Source organism: Pseudophryne corroboree, unplaced genomic scaffold (genome assembly GCF_028390025.1).
Source record: "Pseudophryne corroboree isolate aPseCor3 unplaced genomic scaffold, aPseCor3.hap2 scaffold_195, whole genome shotgun sequence".
Lineage (NCBI taxonomy): Eukaryota > Metazoa > Chordata > Amphibia > Anura > Myobatrachidae > Pseudophryne > Pseudophryne corroboree.
Window position 1 is genome coordinate 990,059 of NW_026968590.1, and position 22,731 is coordinate 1,012,789.

A 22,731-nucleotide genomic window follows, 5' to 3' on the forward strand; every position below is an offset into this window, starting at 1 on the left:
TTAACCTTTGTCAGTATGTACTTTTGCAAAGTGTCTCGGTGGTGCAATCGGTTAGTGTGTTTGGTTATTAACCAAAGGGTTGGTGGTTCAATCCCACCCAGGGATGTAATTGACCTTGTCATCAGATTTTGGTGATCTTTAAGTAGACAAGTCAAAATTTCAAACCCCCTCTTATGGTGTAGGGTACCTGGCCTTCTCTGATGTAATCAGAGTTAGATTTGATTAAGTGATTTTATAAAAGAACAGCTAGGAAGCACAACTTAGCAGTGGGTTGCAGAGAAAAAGAAATACGCTTGCAGAAAAATCCAATTGAGTGATTAAACAGCTCTTCATTTTCTGGCTTTATTTTTATGCTAACTAATTTGTTCTCTGAAAAGTGTCCACAAAGCCAAGTATCTGATTAACACCTTTGTAGGGATGGTTTTTCACCTATTACTAAATTAAACTTGCTTCATTGGAAAGGCAGCAAGTGATGTCATCCAAGCAGTGGGTCAAAGTTGGCTTCAACCCTCGTCTGCTTATGAAAAGAGAAAAGGGATATGCAGGGCATGGCGGCCTTTTGCGACGCTTGGATGACCCCTAGTTTGCATTAAACACCCCCACCCTCCTTCGGTGTGGGGCTCATGTTGGCCATGCCCCAGCCCCTGAAGCATTCAAGCTGATTTCTTGCAGCAGCTGGGTACTGTAACAGCTCCAGAGCTGCTCTGTAAGGCAAGTAAAAGGGTGTGGGCCCTGCAGCACTACCTGTAGTTTGCATTGTGCATTGGAAGGCACAAAGTAAGCAGACGGGAGGAGAAGTCAGGATAGTGCACAAGGTTATAGAAGGGAGGGGCTCAAGAAAAGAGAAGTGGAAACAGACAGCATACTAGGCTGGAGAGAGACCTGAGACAAAGAGATCTGAATTATACGAGAGCCGTCCAGGGGAAACACAAATTATGCAGTCAAGTTTCCCACATTTGGGGATATCGCAAGGGGCAGCACACCCAGAGTGCAATGGGTGAGCCTTGCCCTGGGAGAAGCACCTTCATGATCATAGTATCTCACCTGGCAGGTTAGTAGGAGTTGGGCTAGAGCTGGGGAGGGTCGCTGCTCGGGCACTACCTTTCAAGTGAAGGAGATCCAACTGAGGCAGCACAAGGGAACTCTCAAAAGAAGAACAAGGCTAGAGGAAGATCTGAGACAAAGAAATCTGACTTTACCAGAGCTGACCAGAGGAAAGCACAAACACAGTCCACCACTACCACAAATAATGCAGTCGAGTTTCCCACATTTGGGGAAATCACAGGGGTCAGCATACCCAGAATGCAATGAATGAACCTCACCCTGGGAAAACAATCTTCATGACAATAGTATCTCCTATGCAAAATAAGTATGATTTGGGATAGGGCTGGGGAGGGCCGCTGCTCAGGCACATCTCTGTCAAGTAAAGGAGATTCAACTGAGGCAGCACAAGGGAACTCTCATCTGGGGACAACAACTGCAGGGAGAACACATATTTTCAGATGAACATGGGGTGGCAGAAGGCTGCCTAATACTGAAGCACCCCCAAACAACAAACCAAATGCAACAACTAGTGCAAGCATTCCTGGGGGATGGCCTGCAGCAGATGGATTTGAATATGGTGATGTCATCCAAGCAGTGGGTCAAAGTTGGCTTCAACCCTTGTCTGCATATGAAAAGAGAAAAGGAGCATGCAGGGCATGGAGGCCTTTTGTGGTGCTTGGATGACCCCTAGTTCGCATTAAGCACCCCCACCCTCCTTCGGAGTGGGGCTCATGTTGGCCATTCCCCAGCCCCTGAAGCATTCAAGCTGATTTCTTGCAGCAGCTGGGCACTGTAACAGCTCCAGAGCTGCTCTGTAAAGCAAGTAAAAGGGTGTGGGCCCTGCAGCACTACCCGTAGTTTGCATTGTGCATTGGGAGGCACAAAGTAAGCAGACGGGAGGAGAAGTCAGGATAGTGCACAAGGGTATAGAAGGGAGGGGCTCAAGAAAAAAGAAGTGGAACCAGACAGCAAACTAGGCTGGAGAGAGACCTGAGACAAAGAGATCTGAATTACATGAGAGCCGACCAGGGAAAACTCAAATTATGCAGTCAAGTTTCCCACATTTGGGGAAATCGCAGGGGCAGCACACCCAGAGTGCAATGGGTGAGCCTTGCCCTGGGAGAAGCAACTTCATGATCATAGTATCTCACCTGGCAGGTAAGTAGGAGTTGGGCTAGAGCTGGGGAGGGTCGCTGCTCGGGCACCCCCCTGTCAAGTGAAGGAGATCCAACTGAGGCAGCACAAGGGAACTCTCGAAAGAAGAACAAGGCTAGAGGAAGATCTGAGACAAAGAAATCTGAATTTTACCAGAGCTGACCAGAGGAAAGCACAAATACAGTCCCCCACTACCACAAATAATGCAGTCGAGTTTCCCACATTTGGGGAAATCACAGGGGTCAGCATACCCAGAATGCAATGAATGAACCTAACCCTGGGAGAACAATCTTCATGACCATGGTATCTCCTATGCAAAATAAGTATGATTTGGGATAGGGCTGGGGGGGGCCGTTGCTCAGGCACATCTCTGTCAAGTAAGTTGCATTTGATTTGTTGTTTGGGGGTGCTTCAGTATTAGGCAGCCTTCTGCCCTACCATGTTCATCTGAAAATATGTGTTCTCCCTGCAGTTGTTGTCCCCAGATGAGAGTTCCCTTGTGCTGCCTCAGTTGAATCTCCTTTTGGAGAAGACCTCAATAAGATTGTAGCTGATCTGGCTACTGCTAAAACAGCTTGCCTACCTAGTATGACTCCTACCACGCAGAAGGCTAAAAGTACTTTTCTTGGCCCTTTCATCCTCCAGGTAAAGCGTACCCAAGGTCAGGCATACCCAAAGCAAGCTCATGTTTCCAGACCTGCCAAGCCCAGACTGAAGCAATCCTGGGCTGCCCATCAGCCTGCTTCCAAAACGGACAAGCCTGCCGCATGACGGTGCAGGCCTCCCTCTGGGGGATCCCAGGGTGGGGGACCCGACTTCTAGGTTTGGCAAAGAAAGGTATAATTCTAAGCTAGAGAATTCTGTTTGGAGCTCACCTTGTACTTTGTGAAGAAATAATCAGCATTGTGGCTGAGCAGATACATGTAGTGTGTGGCTGCAAACTGCATGGATCTGCTGCGTTGTAATGCTGATTCTTTTTTTTTGCAAAGTACCAATAGCTTCATATAATGTTCACAATTTTTATGCAGGATCAAATAGCTCAATAGGTAGGGTGTTTGATTAGAATTCAACAGGTTATAGGTTTGAATCCTGGGTATGGTAGTTTGAGATGTGTTATTTAATAAAGTATGTTGTTCTGACTGCCGGCATCCTATCACCTGGGATATCATACTAAATAAATGGAGTTGATCAAATTTTTTTTTTTTTTTTAACTAGGGACAATTTCCAGATACTTCCCTTTATAACTGAGATTGCCCCCTGGAACTTCACATCAGTTGACAACTATGCATGAGTGGGCAGTGCTTGCCCTGGATCTGTCCACCCATTTATGTGCCGCCATAAAATAAAGCATGACTAACAGTTATCCTGGGCGTACACTACACAATTATCTGTCAGGCTATCTATCCAGTCTGGATGGTTGGAATGAAAATCTGGTAATGTATAGGAGCAAATGTCAATTAACCATTTGCTCCCAAACACTAGAAAAGTGGTCAAAAATGGTCATTACACAAATTGGTTAAACCCAAAAATTTAACCAATTTGTTTAGGGGACCATTTTTGTCCATTTTTTAGTGTTTGAGAGTAAATCGTTGATGGTCATTTGCTCACATAGATAACCGGATTTCTATTCCAACCAGCCAGTGTTGGAGAGATGGTCTGCCAGATTACATAATGCATACCAGAGCCATAACTAGACTTTTTGGTGCCCTGTGACAGAGAATTATATGCCCTCCCCCCCATTTTTGCAATATGGACAAAAGGCGCATGCCTTGTGGGGAAGGGGCATAACAAGATTGGTCTCAGAGAAAGCACATGAGATATGAAGATATATCTAGTATACTTGACACTCAATGGTTTGTGGTATTGCAGGGGTGCCCTCCTTAAATGCATATACAGTCACACATGGCATGTTTGTGTAAATGGCATATCAGCAGTCAGCACTAACTGGTGACATGCCATTTGTACAAGTAAGCCATGTGTGACTAATATATAAACATACTTTATTAAATAACACCTCAAACTATCATACCCAGGATTCAAACCTAAAACCTGTTAAATTCTAATCAAACACCCTACCCATTGAGCTACTTGATCCTGCATCTATTCTAACCTCCAAAAACAGATTCAGTTGCATTTTCCAGCGTGTTTTGTTTGCGCCTTTGCAAATGTCTTACATCGACAAACTTATTTAGTACTATTTTGCAAATAGGGTTACATTGTCGCAACATTGTGTTCCCTAATTGCTTGATTTTTTAAATGCAAAAATTGATAAAGACACCTGATAATTGCTCTGTGGAGTCTTCTTTTGTGTCTACTTCTTATCTACATTTAATTCCCTACCTATAATCAAGGCATTTTTAAATGCTGGGTGCTGCCAGGACGTGAGGCCTACCTAGTCTTTAGATCTGAATTTGAATGTACTTGTGAACTAACTTAATTTCCTACTTCTAAATTCATTCCTAAATTCACTACTTACATTAATCCTGTAGTTGGGCATTTTGAGCCTTCAATTGTGGGCATTGTTTTGTGTCCAGACCAGCAGCTGGTGGTGTGCATTTGCTGGAAAGGCATCGAAGACCTCCGATATGCTGCATCTCCTGATGTGTGTCTGCCTCAAGTGGCTGTCAGCAAATGCATGCTAGACACCCCATTCCAAGCTGATTGTGACATCACGGAACATGCATCATAGAACAGGCATGCTAGAACATGGGTCTTCAACCTGCGACCCTCCAGCTGCTGTGGAACTACATATCCCAGCATGCCCTGCCTCAGTTTTAGCATACCTTAAAAGCAAAACTGTGGCAGGGCATGCTGGGATGTGTAGTTTCACAGCAGCTGGAGGGCCACAGGATGAAGACCCATGTGCTAGAACCAAACCGCAGGTACATTGAATGCTAGCAAGCTGAATGTTTAAATCCTTTTTGTTCCGCAGCATTCCAATGCGGAAGATTCCATGGAACCAGAGATTATTCCATTGAGAAGGACATGCTGCCTGGATGACTGCACTGTGCAAATTAAATCACGGAGCCAGTTGGCTTGTGGGTGGCTCTGGTGACTGGGTGGTTGGGTGGGCGGTGTGTCGGAGGTGGAGCACATGCAAATGAATGTGTATCATCCAGCTAGTGAGAGAGAAAACTCATGTAGGAGTGTGCCTGCTTGTCAGTGAGTTATGCACCTTGCCAGACGTCAAATCTACATGGAGCAACTGGAGGGGACAAGAGCAGGTTTGGAAAATATAGACAGAAGAGCATATATGCTGGCGCATTCTCCATGATTGTGTCAGCTTATGTTTTGGTGCACTGCACTTTCCTCCACTAAGTTTTAGCCATTTTGTTTAAACGCAAGTGTAGTTGCTTCTCGCTCTTTTGGCTGTGATATTGTATTGTGGTTGAAGAGTCTGCTGGAGGGATTGTTTTCTTCATTGGCGAGAGACTGAAGATATTCCAGGATGGAAGGCTTGGGAACACTATCCGTTTTTCAGTTGTGGAAGAGTTGAAAGACCGGATTGGACTACATTCTATAGTAAAGGGTATCTTTGTATTTATTAATCCTCCCTTTATATGTGTCTGTCTTTCAATAAAGCTTTGGGCTTGTGATTCCGTCACCCTCTTACACTCCACACCCATAGCCTTATTAACTATTGTATTGTTTAAATGTATAGTGCAGTTCATGATTTATAGTGTAGGCTGACCTGTGCTGTAGTTCTTGAACTGTACTATACCGACAGCATTTGTATTGTGTTTTGGCTGTGCTGCAACACAGTACTTATGTGTGTAATGTTTATGTATGTTTTTTTGCTTCTTTATGTCAATAAAGACTGCTTTTTCAATCCAATATCTGAAAACAATCAATGTTTATCTTTGATGGCAATAGAAGTGGTATGATATTTGCTGCTTTTGAAAGGCAATATCTGATATGTCCCCTATCTGGGAACCATATATTAAATGGCTTTTCAGAAAAGGGAGATGGGAGAAGAGCTTTCAGTACTTGTAGGACCGATGCACATTTCCTATTCTAGCCTCCAAAAACAGATTCAGTTGCATTTTCCAGCGTGTTTTGGATGCGCCTTTGCAAATGTCTTACATCGACAAACTTATTTAGTACTATTTTGCAAATAGGGTTACATTGTTGCAACATTGTGTTCCCTAATTGCTTGATTTTTTAAATGCAACAATTGATAAAAACACCTGATAACTGCTCTGCGGAGTCTTATTTTGTGTCTACTTCTTATCTACATTTAATTCCGTACCTCTAATCAAGGCATTTTTAAATGCTGGCGGCTGCCAGGACGTGAGGCCTACCTAGACTTTAGATCTGAATTTGAATGTACTTGTGAACTAACTTAATTTCCTACTTCTAAATTCATTCCTAAATTCACTACTTACATGAATCCTGTAGTTGGGCATTTTGGGACTTCGATTGTGGGCATTGTTTTGTGTCCAGACCAGCAGCAGGTGGTGTGCATTTGCTGGAAAGGCATCGAAGACCTCCGATATGCTGCATCTCCTGATGTGTGTCTCCCTCAAGTGGCTGTCAGCAAATGCCTGCTAGACACCCCATTCCAAGCTGATTGTGACATCACGGAACATGCATCATAGAACAGGCATGCTAAAACATGGGTCTTCAACCTGCGACCCTCCAGCTGCTGTGGAACTACACATCCCAGCATGCCCTGCCTCAGTTTTAGCATACCTTATAGCAAAACTGTGGCAGGGCATGCTGGGATGTGTAGTTTCACAGCAGCTGGAGGGCCACAGGATGAAGACCCATGTGCTAGAGCCAAGCCGCAGGTACATTGAATGCTAGCAAGCTGAATATTTAAATCCTTTTTGTTCCGCAGCATTCCAATGCGGAAGATTCCATGGAACCAGAGATCCTTCCATTGAGAAGGACATGCTGCCTGGATGACTACACTGTGCAAATTAAATCACGGAGCCAGTTGGCTTGTGGGTGGCTCTGGTGACCGGGTGGTTGGGTGGGTGGTGTGTCGGAGGTGGAGCACATGCAAATGATTGTGTATCATCCAGCTAGTGAGAGTGAAAACTCATGCAGGAGTGTGCCTGCTTGTCAGTGGGTTATGCACCTTGCCAGACGTTAAATCTACATAGAGCAGCTGGAGGGGACAAGAGCAGGTTTGCAAAATATAGATAGAAGAGCATATATGCTGGCGCATTCTCCATGATTGTGTCAGCTTATGTTTTGGTGCACTGCACTTTCCTCCACTAAGTTTTAGCCATTTTTGTTAAGCTCAAGTGTAGTTGCTTCTCGGCCTTTTGGCTGTGATCTTGTATTGTGGTTGAAGGGTCTGCTGGAGGGAGGGATTGCTTTCTTCATTGGCAAAAGACCAAAGATATTCCAGGATGGAAGGCTTGGGAACACTATCCGTTTTTCAATTGTGGAAGAGTTGAAAGACCGGATTGGACTACATTCTATAGTAAAGGATGTCTTTCTATTTATTAATCCTCCCCTTATATGTGTCAGTCTTTCAATAAAGCTTCGGGCTTGTGATTCCCTCACCCTCTTACACTCCACACCCATAGCCTTATTAACTGTTGTATTATTGTACAGTTTAAATGTATAGTGCAGTTCATGATTTATAGTGTAGGCTGGCCTGTGCTGTAGTTCTTGAACTGTACTATACCGTCAGCATTTCTATTGTGTTTTGGCATTGCCGCAACGCGGTACTTATGTGTGTAATGTTTATGTATGTTTTTTTGCTTCTTTATGTGCATCGGTCCTACAAGTACTGAAAGCTCTTCTCCCATCTCCCTTTTCTTAAAAGCCATTTAATATATGGTTCCCAGATAGGGGACATATCAGATATTGCCTTTCAAAAGCATCAAATATCATACCACTTTTATTGCCATCAAAGATAAACATTGATTGTTTTCAGATATTGGCTTGAAAAAGCAGTTTTTATTGACATTAAAAAAACATACATAAACATTACACACATAAGTACAGTGTTGCAGCACAGCCAAAACACAATACAAATGCTGACGGTATAGTACAGTTCCAGAACTACAGCACAGGCCAGCCTACACTATAAATCATGAACTGCACTATACATTTAAACTATACAATAATACAACAGTTAATAAGGCTATGGGTGTGGAGTGTAAGAGGGTGAGGGATTCACAAAACCGAAGCTTTATTGTAACACAGACACATATAAGGGGAGGGTCAATAAATAGAAAGATATCCTTTACTATAGAATGTAGTCCAATCCGACCTCTGTGCTCTTCCACAACTGAAAAACAGATAGTGTTCCCAAGCCTTCCATCCTGGAATATCTTTGGTCTTTCGCCAATGAAGAAAACAATCCCTCCCTCCAGCAGACCCTTCAACCACGATACAAGATCACAGCCAAAAGGCCGAGAAGCAACTACACTTGAGCTTAACAAAAATGGCTAAAACTTAGTGGAGGAAAGTGCAGTGCACCAAAACATAAGCTGACACAATCATGGAGAATGCGCCAGCATATATGCTCTTCTATCTATATTTTGCAAACCTGCTCTTGTCCCCTCCAGCTGCTCTATGTAGATTTAACGTCTGGCAAGGTGCATAACCCACTGACAAGCAGGCACACTCCTGCATGAGTTTTCTCTCTCACTAGCTGGATGATACACAATCATTTGCATGCGCTCCACTTCCGACACACCACCCACCCAACCACCCAGTCACCAGAGCCACCCACAAGCCAACTGGCTCCGTGATTTAATTTGCACAGTGTAGTCATCCAGGCAGCATGTCCTTCTCAATGGAAGGATCTCTGGTTCCATGGAATCTTCCGCATTGGAATGCTGCGGAACAAAAAGGATTTAAATATTCAGCTTGCTAGCATTCAATGTACCTGCGGCTTGGCTCTAGCACATGGGTCTTCATCCTGTGGCCCTCCAGCTGCTGTGAAACTACACATCCCAGCATGCCCTGCCACAGTTTTGCTATTAAGGTATGCTAAAACTGAGGCAGGGCATGCTGGGATGTGTAGTTCCACAGCAGCTGGAGGGTCGCAGGTTGAAGACCCATGTTTTAGCATGCCTGTTCTATGATGCATGTTCCATGATGTCACAATCAGCTTGGAATGGGGTGTCTAGCAGGCATTTGCTGACAGCCACTTGAGGGAGACACACATCAGGAGATGCAGCATATCGGAGGTCTTCGATGCCTTTCCAGCAAATGCACACCACCTGCTGCTGGTCTGGACACAAAACAATGCCCACAATCGAAGTCCCAAAATGCCCAACTACAGGATTCATGTAAGTAGTGAATTTAGGAATGAATTTAGAAGTAGGAAATTAAGTTAGTTCACAAGTACATTCAAATTCAGATCTAAAGACTAAACACAAAACACAAAATAAGACTCCACAGAGCAATTATCAGGTGTCTTTATCAATTGTTGCATTTAAAAAATCAAGCAATTAGGGAACACAATGTTGCGACAATGTAACCCTATTTGCAAAATAGTACTAAATAAGTTTGTCGATGTAAGACATTTGCAAAGGCGCAAACAAAACACGCTGGAAAATGCAACTGAATCTGTTTTTGGAGGTTAGAAAAGATGCAGGATCAAGTAGCTCCATGGGTAGGGTGTTTGATTAGAATTCAACAGGTTATAGGTTTGAATCCAGGGTATGATAGTTTGAGGTGTTATTTAATAAAGTATGTTTATATATTAGTCACACATGGCTTACTTGTACAAATGGCATGTCACCAGTTAGTGCTGACTGCTGATATGCCTTTTGCACTATAACAAATTAAAATGGTAAAAGTTATTGTACTTTAAGTAAAAATAAAAGCTAAAATATCAATCCCAGTTTTGGATTACTTTAATGAACAAAAAAAAAATGCATATAGCAAAGGATAGTTTCAATCTGCCTACCTCTGGGTTATGGGCCCAGCATGCTTCCATTGCAGTACTCTGCTGCACATGTAAGTGCAAGAGATCCTGAAGCACTCACTCATCATGCGAAAGTACCAATGTGTTTCTTCATTGGTTGCTGGAAGAAACATCTTACAAAAACTCTCCAGATTATTGACTTTTTAAAGTTTTTCTAGGAAACGTTCTAGATGAATGCTTATTAATCTTTGTCAGTATGTACTTTTTGCAAAGTGTCTCTGTGGCGCAATCGGTTAGTGTGTTCAGCGATTAATCAAAAGGTTGGTGGTTCAATCCCACCCAGGGACGTAATTGACCTTGTAATCAGATTTTGGTGATATTTAAGTAGACAAGTCAAAATTGCAAACCCCCTCTTATGGTGTAGGGTACCTGGCCTTCTCTGATGTAATCAGAGTTAGATTTGATTAAGTGATTTTATAAAAAAAACAGCTAGGAAGCACAATTTAGCAGTGGGTTGCAGAGAAAAAGAAAAATGCTGGCAGAAAAATCCAATTGAGTGATTAAACAGCTCTTCATTTTCTGGGTTTATTTTTATGATAACAAATTTGTTCTCTGAAAAGTGTCCACAAAGCCAAGTATCTGATTAACATCTTTGTAGGGATGTTTTTTCACCTATTACTAAATTAAACTTGCTTCATTGGAAAGGCAGCAAGATGCATCCTCATTTCAATATCTACGGAAATAATACAGGTTGACACCAGGAAACATTAACGCCACTGCATCTTTGCTGTTTTCTCATGTGGAAGTCTGTTTAATGTGAAAACAAGGTGATATCTAATTAGCACACAGGTAAGGAATTAAGAAAATCTTTATTTAAGGGTGAAGATGTTTCTCACAAAATCGTTGCCCCAATGCATCATTGAAATTCAAGCTGGAAAGATGATTTTAATATATCACTTGTACATTTTGTATTGCTCTTCTGGTGACAATGTAGTTTGTTTTTGTCAATTACCATTTTAATAATCGGGTAAAGAAAATTAATTGGATTTTTGAAAGAAAACAATACTGTCAATATACTATTAAAACAAATTAAAATGGTAAAAGTTATTGTACTTTAAGTAAAAATAAAAGAGCAAAAATATCAATCCCAGTTTTGGATTAATTTAATTAACAAAAAAAAATGCATATAGCAGAGGATAGTTTCAATCTGCCTACCTCTGGGTTATGGACCCAGCATGCTTCCATTACAGTACTCTGCTGCACATGTAAGTGCAAGAGATCCTGAAGCACTCACTCGTCATGGGAAAGTACCAATGTGTTTCTTCATTGGTTGATGGAAGAAACATCTTACAAAAACTCTCCACATTATTGACTTTTTAAAATGTTTCTAGGAATCGTTCTAGATGAATGCTTATTAGCCTTTGTCAGTATGTACTTTTGCAAAGTGTCGCTGTGGCGCAATCAGTTAGTGTGTAAGGCTATTAATCAAAAGGTTGGTGGTTCAATCCCACCCAGGGACTTAATTGACCTTGTTATCAGATTTTGGTGATCTTTAAGTAGACAAGTCAAAATTTCAAACCCCCTGTTATGGTGTAGGGTACCTGGCCTTCTCTGATGTAATCAGAGTTAGATTTGATTCAGTGATTTTATAAAAACAGCTAGGAAGCACAATTTAGCAGTGGGTTGCAGAGAAAAAGAAATATGCTGGCAGAAAAATCCAATTGAGTGATTAAACAGCTCTTCATTTTCTGGCTTTATTTTTATGCTAACTAATTTGTTCTCTGAAAAGTGTCCACAAAGCCAAGTATCTGATTAACATATTTGTAGGGATGGTTTTTCACCTATTACTAAATTAAACTTGCTTCATTGGAAAGGCAGCAAGATGCATCCTCATTTCAATATCTACTGAAATAATACAGGTTGACACCAGGAAACATTAACGCCACTGCATCCTTGCTGCTTTCTCATGTGGAAGTCTGTTTAATGTGAAAACAAGGTGATATCTAATTAGCACACAGGTAAGGAATTAAGAAAATCTTTATTTAAGGGTGAAGATGTTTCTCACAAAATCGTTGCCCCAATGCATCATTGAAATTCAAGCTGGAAAGATGATTTTAATATATCACTTGTACATTTTGTATTGCTCTTCTGGTGACAATGTAGTTTGTTTTTGTCAATTACCATTTTAATAATAGGGTAAAGAAAATTAAGTGGATTTTTGAAAGAAAACAATACTGTCAATATACTATTAAAACACATTAAAATGGTAAAAGTTATTGTACTTTAAGTAAAAATAAAAGCTAAAATATCAATCCCAGTTTTGGATTACTTTAATGAACAAAAAAAAAATGCATATAGCAAAGGATAGTTTCAATCTGCCTACCTCTGGGTTATGGGCCCAGCATGCTTCCATTGCAGTACTCTGCTGCACATGTAAGTGCAAGAGATCCTGAAGCACTCACTCATCATGCGAAAGTACCAATGTGTTTCTTCATTGGTTGCTGGAAGAAACATCTTACAAAAACTCTCCAGATTATTGACTTTTTAAAGTTTTTCTAGGAAACGTTCTAGATGAATGCTTATTAGTCTTTGTCAGTATGGACTTTTTGCAAAGTGTCTCTGTGGCGCAATCGGTTAGTGTGTTCAGCTATTAGTCAAAAGGTTGGTGGTTCAATCCCACCCAGGGACGTAATTGACCTTGTGATCAGATTTTGGTGATATTTAAGTAGACAAGTCAAAATTGCAAACCCCCTCTTATGGTGTAGGGTACCTGGCCTTCTCTGATGTAATCAGAGTTAGATTTGATTAAGTGATTTTATAAAAAATCAGCTAGGAAGCACAATTTAGCAGTGGGTTGCAGAGAAAAAGAAAAATGCTGGCAGAAAAATCCAATTGAGTGATTAAACAGCTCTTCATTTTCTGGCTTTATTTTTATGATAACAAATTTGTTCTCTGAAAAGTGTCCACAAAGCCAAGTATCTGATTAACATCTTTGTAGGGATGGTTTTTCACCTATTACTAAATTAAACTTGCTTCATTGGAAAGGCAGCAAGATGCATCCTCATTTCAATATCTACGGAAATAATACAGGTTGACACCAGGAAACATTAACGCCACTGCATCTTTGCTGTTTTCTCATGTGGAAGTCTGTTTAATGTGAAAACAAGGTGATATCTAATTAGCACACAGGTAAGGAATTAAGAAAATCTTTATTTAAGGGTGAAGATGTTTCTCACAAAATCGTTGCCCCAATGCATCATTGAAATTCAAGCTGGAAAGATGATTTTAATATATCACTTGTACATTTTGTATTGCTCTTCTGGTGACAATGTAGTTTGTTTTTGTCAATTACCATTTTAATAATCGGGTAAAGAAAATTAATTGGATTTTTGAAAGAAAACAATACTGTCAATATACTATTAAAACAAATTAAAATGGTAAAAGTTATTGTACTTTAAGTAAAAATAAAAGAGCAAAAATATCAATCCCAGTTTTGGATTACTTTAATTAACAAAAAAATGCATATAGCAGAGGATAGTTTCAATCTGCCTACCTCTGGGTTATGGACCCAGCATGCTTCCATTACAGTACTCTGCTGCACATGTAAGTGCAAGAGATCCTGAAGCACTCACTCATCATGGAAAAGTACCAATGTGTTTCTTCATTGGTTGATGGAAGAAACATCTTACAAAAACTCTCCACATTATTGACTTTTTAAAATGTTTCTAGGAATCGTTCTAGATGAATGCTTATTAGCCTTTGTCAGTATATAGTTTTGCAAAGTGTCGCTGTGGCGCAATCAGTTAGTGTGTAAGGCTATTAAACAAAAGGTTGGTGGTTCAATCCCACCCAGGGACTTAATTGACCTTGTGATCAGATTTTGGTGATCTTTAAGTAGACAAGTCAAAATTTCAAACCCCCTGTTATGGTGTAGGGTACCTGGCCTTCTCTGATGTAATCAGAGTTAGATTTGATTCAGTGATTTTATAAAAACAGCTAGGAAGCACAATTTAGCAGTGGGTTGCAGAGAAAAAGAAATATGCTGGCAGAAAAATCCAATTGAGTGATTAAACAGCTCTTCATTTTCTGGCTTTATTTTTATGCTAACTAATTTGTTCTCTGAAAAGTGTCCACAAAGCCAAGTATCTGATTAACATATTTGTAGTGATGGTTTTTCACCTATTACTAAATTAAACTTGCTTCATTGGAAAGGCAGCAAGATGCATCCTCATTTCAATATCTACTGAAATAATACAGGTTGACACCAGGAAACATTAACGCCACTGCATCCTTGCTGCTTTCTCATGTGGAAGTCTGTTTAATGTGAAAACAAGGTGATATCTAATTAGCACACAGGTAAGGAATTAAGAAAATCTTTATTTAAGGGTGAAGATGTTTCTCACAAAATCGTTGCCCCAATGCATCATTGAAATTCAAGCTGGAAAGATGATTTTAATATATCACTTGTACATTTTGTATTGCTCTTCTGGTGACAATGTAGTTTGTTTTTGTCAATTACCATTTTAATAATCGGGTAAAGAAAATTAATTGGATTTTTGAAAGAAAACAATACTGTCAATATACTATTAAAACAAATTAAAATGGTAAAAGTTATTGTACTTTAAGTAAAAATAAAAGCTAAAATATCAATCCCAGTTTTGGATTACTTTAATGAACAAAAAAAAATGCATATAGCAAAGGATAGTTTCAATCTGCCTACCTCTGGGTTATGGGCCCAGCATGCTTCCAGTGCAGTACTCTGCTGCACATGTAAGTGCAAGAGATCCTGAAGCACTCACTCATCATGCGAAAGTACCAATGTGTTTCTTCATTGGTTGCTGGAAGAAACATCTTACAAAAACTCTCCAGATTATTGACTTTTTAAAGTTTTTCTAGGAAACGTTCTAGATGAATGCTTATTAGTCTTTGTCAGTATGTACTTTTTGCAAAGTGTCTCTGTGGCGCAATCGGTTAGTGTGTTCAGCTATTAATCAAAAGGTTGGTGGTTCAATCCCACCCAGGGACGTAATTGACCTTGTGATCAGATTTTGGTGATATTTAAGTAGACAAGTCAAAATTTCGAAAACCCCTGTTATGGTGTAGGGTACCTGGCCTTCTCTGATGTAATCAGAGTTAGATTTGATTCAGTGATTTTATAAAAACAGCTAGGAAGCACAATTTAGCAGTGGGTTGCAGAGAAAAAGAAATATGCTGGCAAAAAAATCCAATTGACTGATTAAACAGCTCTTCATTTTCTGGCTTTATTTTTATGCTAACAAATTTGTTCTCTGAAAAGTGTCCACAAAGCCAAGTATCTGATTAACATCTTTGTAGGGATGGTTTTTCACCTATTACTAAATTAAACTTGCTTCATTGGAAAGGCAGCAAGATGCATCCTCATTTCAATATCTACTGAAATAATACAGGTTGACACCAGGAAACATTAACGCCACTGCATCCTTGCTGCTTTCTCATGTGGAAGTCGGTTTAATGTGAAAACAAGGTGATATCTAATTAGCACACAGGTAAGGAATTAAGAAAATCTTTATTTAAGGGTGAAGATGTTTCTCACAAAATCGTTGCCCCAATGCATCATTGAAATTCAAGCTGGAAAGATGATTTTAATATATCACTTGTACATTTTGTATTGCTCTTCTGGTGACAATGTAGTTTGCTTTTGTCAATTACCATTTTAATAATCGGGTAAAGAAAATTAATTGGATTTTTGAAAGAAAACAATACTGTCAATATACTATTAAAACAAATTAAAATGGTAAAAGTTATTGTACTTTAAGTAAAAATAAAAGAGCAAAAATATCAATCCTAGTTTTGGATTACTTTAATTAACAAAAAAAAATGCATATAGCAGAGGATAGTTTCAATCTGCCTACCTCTGGGTTATGGACCCAGCATGCTTCCATTACAGTACTCTGCTGCACATGTAAGTGCAAGAGATCCTGAAGCACTCACTCATCATGGGAAAGTACCAATGTGTTTCTTCATTGGTTGCTGGAAGAAACATCTTACAAAAACTCTCCAGATTATTGACTTTTTAAAGTTTTTCTAGGAAACGTTCTAGATGAATGCTTATTAGTCTTTGTCAGTATGGACTTTTTGCAAAGTGTCTCTGTGGCGCAATCGGTTAGTGTGTTCAGCTATTAGTCAAAAGGTTGGTGGTTCAATCCCACCCAGGGACGTAATTGACCTTGTGATCAGATTTTGGTGATATTTAAGTAGACAAGTCAAAATTGCAAACCCTCTCTTATGGTGTAGGGTACCTGGCCTTCTCTGATGTAATCAGAGTTAGATTTGATTAAGTGATTTTATAAAAAATCAGCTAGGAAGCACAATTTAGCAGTGGGTTGCAGAGAAAAAGAAAAATGCTGGCAGAAAAATCCAATTGAGTGATTAAACAGCTCTTCATTTTCTGGCTTTATTTTTATGATAACAAATTTGTTCTCTGAAAAGTGTCCACAAAGCCAAGTATCTGATTAACATCTTTGTAGGGATGGTTTTTCACCTATTACTAAATTAAACTTGCTTCATTGGAAAGGCAGCAAGATGCATCCTCATTTCAATATCTACGGAAATAATACAGGTTGACACCAGGAAACATTAACGCCACTGCATCTTTGCTGTTTTCTCATGTGGAAGTCTGTTTAATGTGAAAACAAGGTGATATCTAATTAGCACACAGGTAAGGAATTAAGAAAATCTTTATTTAAGGGTGAAGATGTTTCTCACAAAATCGTTGCCCCAATGCATCATTGAAATTCAAGCTGGAAAGATGATTTTAATATATCACTTGTACATTTTGTATTGCTCTTCTGGTGACAATGTAGTTTGTTTTTGTCAATTACCATTTTAATAATCGGGTAAAGAAAATTAATTGGATTTTTGAAAGAAAACAATACTGTCAATATACTATTAAAACAAATTAAAATGGTAAAAGTTATTGTACTTTAAGTAAAAATAAAAGAGCAAAAATATCAATCCCAGTTTTGGATTACTTTAATTAACAAAAAAAATGCATATAGCAGAGGATAGTTTCAATCTGCCTACCTCTGGGTTATGGACCCAGCATGCTTCCATTACAGTACTCTGCTGCACATGTAAGTGCAAGAGATCCTGAAGCACTCACTCATCATGGGAAAGTACCAATGTGTTTCTTCATTGGTTGATGGAAGAAACATCTTACAAAAACTCTCCACATTATTGACTTTTTAAAATGTTTCTAGGAATCGTTCTAGATGAATGCTTATTAGCCTTTGTCAGTATATAGTTTTGCAAAGTGTCGCTGTGGCGCAATCAGTTAGTGTGTAAGGCTATTAACCAAAAGGTTGGTGGTTCAATCCCACCCAGGGACTTAATTGACCTTGTTATCAGATTTTGGTGATCTTTAAGTAGACAAGTCAAAATTTCAAACCCCCTGTTATGGTGTAGGGTACCTGGCCTTCTCTGATGTAATCAGAGTTAGATTTGATTCAGTGATTTTATAAAAACAGCTAGGAAGCACAATTTAGCAGTGGGTTGCAGAGAAAAAGAAATATGCTGGCAGAAAAATCCAATTGAGTGATTAAACAGCTCTTCATTTTCTGGCTTTATTTTTATGCTAACTAATTTGTTCTCTGAAAAGTGTCCACAAAGCCAAGTATCTGATTAACATATTTGTAGTGATGGTTTTTCACCTATTACTAAATTAAACTTGCTTCATTGGAAAGGCAGCAAGATGCATCCTCATTTCAATATCTACTGAAATAATACAGGTTGACACCAGGAAACATTAACGCCACTGCATCCTTGCTGCTTTCTCATGTGGAAGTCTGTTTAATGTGAAAACAAGGTGATATCTAATTAGCACACAGGTAAGGAATTAAGAAAATCTTTATTTAAGGGTGAAGATGTTTCTCACAAAATCGTTGCCCCAATGCATCATTGAAATTCAAGCTGGAAAGATGATTTTAATATATCACTTGTACATTTTGTATTGCTCTTCTGGTGACAATGTAGTTTGTTTTTGTCAATTACCATTTTAATAATCGGGTAAAGAAAATTAATTGGATTTTTGAAAGAAAACAATACTGTCAATATACTATTAAAACAAATTAAAATGGTAAAAGTTATTGTACTTTAAGTAAAAATAAAAGCTAAAATATCAATCCCAGTTTTGGATTACTTTAATGAACAAAAAAAAAATGCATATAGCAAAGGATAGTTTCAATCTGCCTACCTCTGGGTTATGGGCCCAGCATGCTTCCAGTGCAGTACTCTGCTGCACATGTAAGTGCAAGAGATCCTGAAGCACTCACTCATCATGCGAAAGTACCAATGTGTTTCTTCATTGGTTGCTGGAAGAAACATCTTACAAAAACTCTCCAGATTATTGACTTTTTAAAGTTTTTCTAGGAAACGTTCTAGATGAATGCTTATTAGTCTTTGTCAGTATGTACTTTTTGCAAAGTGTCTCTGTGGCGCAATCGGTTAGTGTGTTCAGCTATTAATCAAAAGGTTGGTGGTTCAATCCCACCCAGGGACGTAATTGACCTTGTGATCAGATTTTGGTGATATTTAAGTAGACAAGTCAAAATTTCGAAAACCCCTGTTATGGTGTAGGGTACCTGGCCTTCTCTGATGTAATCAGAGTTAGATTTGATTCAGTGATTTTATAAAAACAGCTAGGAAGCACAATTTAGCAGTGGGTTGCAGAGAAAAAGAAATATGCTGGCAAAAAAATCCAATTGACTGATTAAACAGCTCTTCATTTTCTGGCTTTATTTTTATGCTAACAAATTTGTTCTCTGAAAAGTGTCCACAAAGCCAAGTATCTGATTAACATCTTTGTAGGGATGGTTTTTCACCTATTACTAAATTAAACTTGCTTCATTGGAAAGGCAGCAAGATGCATCCTCATTTCAATATCTACTGAAATAATACAGGTTGACACCAGGAAACATTAACGCCACTGCATCCTTGCTGCTTTCTCATGTGGAAGTCTGTTTAATGTGAAAACAAGGTGATATCTAATTAGCACACAGGTAAGGAATTAAGAAAATCTTTATTTAAGGGTGAAGATGTTTCTCACAAAATCGTTGCCCCAATGCATCATTGAAATTCAAGCTGGAAAGATGATTTTAATATATCACTTGTACATTTTGTATTGCTCTTCTGGTGACAATGTAGTTTGTTTTTGTCAATTACCATTTTAATAATCGGGTAAAGAAAATTAATTGGATTTTTGAAAGAAAACAATACTGTCAATATACTATTAAAACAAATTAAAATGGTAAAAGTTATTGTACTTTAAGTAAAAATAAAAGAGCAAAAATATCAATCCCAGTTTTGGATTACTTTAATTAACAAAAAAAAAATGCATATAGCAGAGGTTAGTTTCAATCTGCCTACCTCTGGGTTATGGACCCAGCATGCTTCCATTACAGTACTCTGCTGCACATGTAAGTGCAAGAGATCCTGAAGCACTCACTCATCATGGGAAAGTACCAATGTGTTTCTTCATTGGTTGATGGAAGAAACATCATACAAAAACTCTCCACATTATTGACTTTTTAAAATGTTTCTAGGAATCGTTCTAGATGAATGCTTATTAGCCTTTGTCAGTATGTACTTTTGCAAAGTGTCGCGGTGGCGCAATCAGTTAGTGTGTAAGGCTATTAACCAAAAGGTTGGTGGTTCAATCCCACCCAGGGACTTAATTGACCTTGTTATCAGATTTTGGTGATCTTTAAGTAGACAAGTCAAAATTTCAAACCCCCTGTTATGGTGTAGGGTACCTGGCCTTCTCTGATGTAATCAGAGTTAGATTTGATTCAGTGATTTTATAAAAACAGCTAGGAAGCACAATTTAGCAGTGGGTTGCAGAGAAAAAGAAAAATGCTGGCAGAAAAATCCAATTGAGTGATTAAACAGCTCTTCATTTTCTGGCTTTATTTTTATGCTAACTAATTTGTTCTCTGAAAAGTGTCCACAAAGCCAAGTATCTGATTAACATATTTGTAGGGATGGTTTTTCACCTATTACTAAATTAAACTTGCTTCATTGGAAAGGCAGCAAGATGCATCCTCATTTCAATATCTACTGAAATAATACAGGTTGACACCAGGAAACATTAACGCCACTGCATCCTTGCTGCTTTCTCATGTGGAAGTCTGTTTAATGTGAAAACAAGGTGATATCTAATTAGCACACAGGTAAGGAATTAAGAAAATCTTTATTTAAGGGTGAAGATGTTTCTCACAAAATCGTTGCCCCAATGCATCATTGAAATTCAAGCTGGAAAGATGATTTTAATATATCACTTGTACATTTTGTATTGCTCTTCTGGTGACAATGTAGTTTGTTTTTGTCAATTACCATTTTAATAATAGGGTAAAGAAAATTAAGTGGATTTTTGAAAGAAAACAATACTGTCAATATACTATTAAAACAAATTAAAATGGTAAAAGTTATTGTACTTTAAGTAAAAATAAAAGCTAAAATATCAATCCCAGTTTTGGATTACTTTAATGAACAAAAAAAAATGCATATAGCAAAGGATAGTTTCAATCTGCCTACCTCTGGGTTATGGACCCAGCATGCTTCCATTGCAGTACTCTGCTGCACATGTAAGTGCAAGAGATCCTGAAGCACTCACTCATCATGCGAAAGTACCAATGTGTTTCTTCATTGGTTGCTGGAAGAAACATCTTACAAACACTCTCCAGATTATTGACTTTTTAAAGTTTTTCTAGGAAACGTTCTAGATGAATGCTTATTAGTCTTTGTCAGTATATACTTTTTGCAAAGTGTCTCTGTGGCGCAATCGGTTAGTGTGTTCAGCTATTAATCAAAAGGTTGGTGGTTCAATCCCACCCAGGGACGTAATTGACCTTGTGATCAGATTTTGGTGATGTTTAAGTAGACAAGTCAAAATTGCAAACCCCCTCTTATGGTGTAGGGTACCTGGCCTTCTCTGATGTAATCAGAGTTAGATTTGATTCAGTGATTTTATAAAAACAGCTAGGAAGCACAATTTAGCAGTGGGTTGCAGAGAAAAAGAAATATGCTGGCAGAAAAATCCAATTGAGTGATTAAACAGCTCTTCATTTTCTGGCTTTATTTTTATGCTAACTAATTTGTTCTCTGAAAAGTGTCCACAAAGCCAAGTATCTGATTAACATATTTGTAGTGATGGTTTTTCACCTATTACTAAATTAAACTTGCTTCACTGGAAAGGCAGCAAGATGCATCCTCATTTCAATATCTACTGAAATAATACAGGTTGACACCAGGAAACATTAACGCCACTGCATCTTTGCTGTTTTCTCATGTGGAAGTCTGTTTAATGTGAAAACAAGGTGATATCTAATTAGCACACAGGTAAGGAATTAAGAAAATCTTTATTTAAGGGTGAAGATGTTTCTCACAAAATCGTTGCCCCAATGCATCATTGAAATTCAAGCTGGAAAGATGATTTTAATATATCACTTGTACATTTTGTATTGCTCTTCTGGTGACAATGTAGTTTGTTTTTGTCAATTACCATTTTAATAATCGGGTAAAGAAAATTAATTGGATTTTTGAAAGAAAACAATACTGTCAATATACTATTAAAACAAATTAAAATGGTAAAAGTTATTGTACTTTAAGTAAAAATAAAAGAGCAAAAATATCAATCCCAGTTTTGGATTACTTTAATTAACAAAAAAAATGCATATAGCAGAGGATAGTTTCAATCTGCCTACCTCTGGGTTATGGACCCAGCATGCTTCCATTACAGTACTCTGCTGCACATGTAAGTGCAAGAGATCCTGAAGCACTCACTCATCATGGGAAAGTACCAATGTGTTTCTTCATTGGTTGATGGAAGAAACATCTTACAAAAACTCTCCACATTATTGACTTTTTAAAATGTTTCTAGGAATCGTTCTAGATGAATGCTTATTAGCCTTTGTCAGTATATAGTTTTGCAAAGTGTCGCTGTGGCGCAATCAGTTAGTGTGTAAGGCTATTAACCAAAAGGTTGGTGGTTCAATCCCACCCAGGGACTTAATTGACCTTGTTATCAGATTTTGGTGATCTTTAAGTAGACAAGTCAAAATTTCAAACCCCCTGTTATGGTGTAGGGTACCTGGCCTTCTCTGATGTAATCAGAGTTAGATTTGATTCAGTGATTTTATAAAAACAGCTAGGAAGCACAATTTAGCAGTGGGTTGCAGAGAAAAAGAAATATGCTGGCAGAAAAATCCAATTGAGTGATTAAACAGCTCTTCATTTTCTGGCTTTATTTTTATGCTAACTAATTTGTTCTCTGAAAAGTGTCCACAAAGCCAAGTATCTGATTAACATATTTGTAGTGATGGTTTTTCACCTATTACTAAATTAAACTTGCTTCATTGGAAAGGCAGCAAGATGCATCCTCATTTCAATATCTACTGAAATAATACAGGTTGACACCAGGAAACATTAACGCCACTGCATCCTTGCTGCTTTCTCATGTGGAAGTCTGTTTAATGTGAAAACAAGGTGATATCTAATTAGCACACAGGTAAGGAATTAAGAAAATCTTTATTTAAGGGTGAAGATGTTTCTCACAAAATCGTTGCCCCAATGCATCATTGAAATTCAAGCTGGAAAGATGATTTTAATATATCACTTGTACATTTTGTATTGCTCTTCTGGTGACAATGTAGTTTGTT

At 38.6% G+C, this 22,731-nt stretch overlaps 4 non-coding genes across 4 annotated transcripts; all 4 read right to left on the reverse strand.

The window, feature by feature from the left end:
• Positions 1-895: 895 nt before the first annotated feature.
• Positions 896-1,059, reverse strand: LOC135004869 (U1 spliceosomal RNA). The gene has a single exon (XR_010205587.1). It is a non-coding gene; the product is annotated as a U1 spliceosomal RNA (small nuclear RNA).
• Positions 1,060-1,209: 150 nt separating this feature from the next.
• On the reverse strand, positions 1,210-1,373 carry LOC135004694 (U1 spliceosomal RNA). The gene has a single exon (XR_010205422.1). It is a non-coding gene; the product is annotated as a U1 spliceosomal RNA (small nuclear RNA).
• A 674-nt stretch (positions 1,374-2,047) lies between these two features.
• On the reverse strand, positions 2,048-2,210 carry LOC135004916 (U1 spliceosomal RNA). The gene has a single exon (XR_010205631.1). It is a non-coding gene; the product is annotated as a U1 spliceosomal RNA (small nuclear RNA).
• Positions 2,211-2,362: 152 nt separating this feature from the next.
• On the reverse strand, positions 2,363-2,526 carry LOC135005059 (U1 spliceosomal RNA). The gene has a single exon (XR_010205751.1). It is a non-coding gene; the product is annotated as a U1 spliceosomal RNA (small nuclear RNA).
• Positions 2,527-22,731: the final 20,205 nt, after the last annotated feature.